Source organism: Mercenaria mercenaria, unplaced genomic scaffold (assembly GCF_021730395.1).
Source record: "Mercenaria mercenaria strain notata unplaced genomic scaffold, MADL_Memer_1 contig_3260, whole genome shotgun sequence".
Classification (NCBI taxonomy): domain Eukaryota; kingdom Metazoa; phylum Mollusca; class Bivalvia; order Venerida; family Veneridae; genus Mercenaria; species Mercenaria mercenaria.
The window spans coordinates 39,320-44,067 of NW_026461382.1; the positions used below are offsets into that span (position 1 = coordinate 39,320).

General features: G+C 32.2%; 1 long non-coding RNA gene across 1 annotated transcript; it reads left to right on the forward strand.

Annotated features, from left to right (window-relative positions):
* Positions 1–1,066: 1,066 nt before the first annotated feature.
* LOC128552884 (uncharacterized) lies at positions 1,067–4,546 on the forward strand. The gene is made up of 3 exons (XR_008369196.1): positions 1,067–1,324; positions 2,050–2,190; positions 3,860–4,546. It is a non-coding gene; the product is annotated as an uncharacterized LOC128552884 (long non-coding RNA).
* The last annotated feature ends 202 nt before the right edge of the window (positions 4,547–4,748 follow it).

Genomic DNA, 4,748 nt, shown 5'->3' on the forward strand with positions numbered 1-4,748 from the left:
GCAATGTTAACTGAATTTGTAAAACCTTTGCTCAAATAAGGTCTGCTTCCAAACATAAAAAACAACAGTTTTTGAAGTGTTCATTTTCAGTTTGTTTCTAATCATCCAGTCATTGATTATAACTGCGCACCGTCCGAGGTCTCCGACCGTTTGTGATTCTAAGGTGAAGGCTATTATTTGCTAATATATGATCATCACATAGACTGATATGGAGATGTGATATGGAGATGGGAAACACAACCACTCGAAGGTCTTGATTGTTTTCATTCTTGACATGCTTAATGACATAATTTTATAAATATTATGCTGAACTTCATTTACCCGAGGAGTAATGTATCGGACGTCATGCGGCAATTTGACGTCTAATTTACCACTGTTCAGAGTTCAGATGCGTAGGAATTGAACCACAAGGGCGTTAGCCAGAGTGGTTAAATACTGAAGCATCTGAACGATGAACCATGGTAAATTAGACGATTAATCACAAGAAGGCATTGCTTGTTTTTATTCTGACATGTTCATCGACATATTTTAATAAACATTATGCTGGGCTTTTTTTACCCGAGGAGTAATGTATACGTCATAATGCTCTTCTACAGGTCCACGCGTCAACCGAGTCATCAAATCGAGCCATGTTAGAATATATAATTTTGTTTATAAATGATAGAAAAGGAAATATAATGTAAAAATAAGAAATGAATTAATTGCTTTCAGAGTTCATGCGAAAAGAACGACATAATTGGATCGGCAAATCCACGAATCGCGCTGTCTTCAATGTAAAAATCTCTATTAAGCTAAACTCAGAGCTAAATTTACAGCATACACCAACATTTCTTAAAATATAAACAACTTTATTTTAAGTTCATACCACCATTTTCTGATTTAGCGCATATATAATCAAACATTGTGTCTGAAATCATTCGTCCTCTAGTAATTCATGTGGAGAAGTTGGCAGTTACTTGCGGAGAACAGATAAGTACTGGTACAGAACCCAGGAACACTGGTTAGGCTAACTGCCCGCCGTTAAATGACTGAAATACTGTTGAAAAACGGTGTTAAACCAAAAAAAGCAACCAAACCAACATATATAATCTTAACACCTACAACAAATCAGTTTTAACATTTTCAAAACCTATTTCAGATTATCCAGAGGGATAATGCATTTTCCGATTTTTTCTACGCTAACGGTATTGGCCTTCATCACTGGCAAAGTGGATTTAAAACTTGTCGACTTAACTCACATTCTTGGTCCAAGCCCACCCAACTGGCCAGGCGATCCACCTTATATCTTCACAACCTTGTACCGAGAACAATTCGATGATTATTGGTAAAGCATCAGAAATATTCTATTGTTAAAATGATCTATAAATCTGTTTTAGGGTCAGCCTTAAAATTTCACGTCTCTAAATTTGTGTCAACATATTTTTAAAATCTAAAAATGTTTTCATTTGTTATCAGTTGTAATATACAGAGATTATAAATGACTCCTATATAAAACAATATTTTTATTCAAACACTCAGCAACGTTACGCCTTTTAATCAATTCAGAGTGTTTGAAAGAAGTGAAACGTTATTACAATAGAATTGGTATTAATTAGAGGGACATAACTTTTAGTACATTTATTTGATACACATTAAGACATCTACTTTACAATACTAGTTTATCAATTTTAATATCTTACAACAGTTGCTATCTGTTTTAAAATGTTTGATGTTCATCTGGAGACATGCGACTCAAACGTAAAATCTAGAAAATATTGAAACAACTGTTCACGTATTTTTGACTGTCATAATCTGCTATTTATAAAACTCTCTGTAAATATATATATATATATATATATATATATATATATATATATATATATATATATATATATATATATATATATATATATATATATACATATATACACATATTGCTAAATTTGATTTTAGAAAACATTTTCAGCCATTTACTCCTAGTTAGCCTAGCTTTATCACACATATAAAAGAACTTAAAATTCTGTTAATATAATATATGCGATTGCAACATTTTCCTTATATTTTTCAAAGGTATGAATTAAATAAGTTTGAAACAGTGGAGCATATAGGGATACATCTGGACGCATGAGCACATTTTTCCGAAGGATCTAAGAGGGTACACGAAATTCCAATGGAAAGTTAGCAGGACCAGGAGTTATTATCAATGTTAAAGTAACAAAGAAAATATATATTATTTATGTTGTTAACTTTTCAGTATAAAAGGAAGTATAAAAGGAAAACGCGTTTGATAAAATGCTTTGAGTCGTTTTTCATGAGACATGCGATGCAAGGTTCTTTTTATATTGATTTCTGTGTTGTTTTTTTTTTAACTGCTCAAGTTAACGTTATTAAACAAGCGGGTTGAGAAAATTTTTGACAAAAATCAATTAAAATGTACATGTGATTCTTTAATTTTTCAAGTACCGTTTCTAGTTGTTTTTTGTTAACCTTACAGTAAATGGCTTCATTATTCAGTGACCGTGAAATTGATCGAAAACTTGTCATGCTCATAGAGACAAATCTCATAACATATAACAATATTCGGTTACAGACACGTCCCTTGTAACACAATAATTAAAATTTGAGGAAATGATTTGTGCTCATCCCTACACTAAGTACTGTTTACAGCAATTATAAAAGTTTAATATAAAACATTCTTTTTGGAAGTAGAAGTAAATAAATCAGACATAGTTTTTGTTACCTTCGTTTATCCTGCAATATATATAAGATATAGCAAAGTTTAGGCCATTATTGCACTAGAAAGTAGGGAAATTTTACAAATTCCACAAAAACAGGCAAGTTAAGTTCTCGTTTTTTGTCAATAAGATACAAACACTGTTTATGAAACGCATATTTCGGACAAGTGATCTGTCAGAAGAAATCGGTTATGAACCATTAAAAAAACAAAGAAGGTCATCTACCATTGATAAAATCTTATAAATATATAGCACGTTGCTACGAAAGTTCGTAACTCAATTGTACTTACCACGAGCAATCAGTATGACATCAAGTGACGGAATATCAAGAGACTGAGCAACATAACGACCGATCAACCAACCTACCGAGTCACGGACATGAATAAAGGTTATAAGATTATATAAATCATTTTTCGAGAGGGATGAATTCTCCTGAGACAAAATATAGAGTGCATAAACATTCGATCAATTCAATGATACGATCCATAAACAGATGTTGCAAAATCCTGAAAGACACATCTGATAGTTTTCTATTGTATATACGCAAAAATTTCCTACCGACAGAATTTCTTAAAACTTTGTGTACTGACTGAAAATCAAGTTTAAAATGAAAATATGTATTAAAATCATTTTCATTCAGTACATAAAGTTTAAAGAAGTTCGGTCAATAGGAAAGAGCAGGGCTTTGAGGTATCATTTTGTCATATTCATAGTCAAGAACATAGTGCTATAGTGTCTATATTGACATGGGCAAAATTTTCTTACGGATAAAATTTCTTCTTTAAACTGTGTTTACTGACAGAGAATCAAATCAAAAACAGAAATATAAAATAAAGCAATTAGTCATGAATTGTCTGCCCTTGAAAATGGGAAAATATTAAAAAATAATCTATTTTCAAGGGCAGATAATTCAAGATCAAGCACAGGTACCTGTGATTTTTTAAATACATATTTCCGTTTTAAATGTGATTCACAGTTAGTACACAAAGTTTAAAGAAATTCTGTCTGAAGGAAAAGTTTTGCCTATATACATATAGAAAAGTGTCTGATGTGTCTTTAAAACACTGCCAAACGTACTGTTATACAAATTATTTGTTTAAACTTTAAAATAATAAACAATGTGGTGTAACTGGTGTTTATTGCAGGCGAAGGTAGCCGAGAATCCGGATTACCAAGTTTCCAAGGATGACTTAGGAGCCTGGGAATCGAAACACAACAAAAGAATTCCAAATGGGTCAGTTGTAATTATGAACTCTGGATGGTCTTAAAAATTTTCAAACGACTCACTTTTATTTGGAACCGAGATGATGCAATCACCTTTCATTTTCCTGGCTGGAAAAATGAGAGTGTTCACTGGTTGATTACAGAACGATTTGTTAATAGGATCGGTGTAGACACGCCTTCAACTGATTTCGGTTAATCGGCTACTTTTCCTGTACACCAGCGTCTTGGAAAAGGAAATGTTCCTGGAGTTGAGTTGGTCGCGAATTTGGACTCAATTCCGGAATATGGGTCTACGATCTATGTAGCGGTTATTAGAATATACGAAGGCAGTTGAGGGCCAGCAAGAGTTTTTGCTACATTCCAAGAAGATGAAGACGACTACGAGGATAGCGAAAGTGAATCAGATAGCGAGACTAGCGAGGAAAGTGATTCAGAATAGATGTACTGAAATGTGTTGTATCTCAGTTGTTTGTACATTTTCTGTAAATAGACTAGGTTTTACTTTGCGTGTACAGGCGGGGTTCGAGTTATATGTTTTGGGTTACATTTGTTATGAATGATAAGATATTTTCCCTCTGACTACATGTATATATATATATATATATATATATATATATATATCTATATATATATATATATATATATATATATATATATATATATATACATCTATATATATATATATATATATATAAACTAAATCAGCACGTTGCTGTGACAGATGGCTACAAATGCACACTGCTAATAATTGAACGACAATTTCCAAATAATTATGTATTCCCGCTTGCCAATTCGGCTGTAAACTGCAGC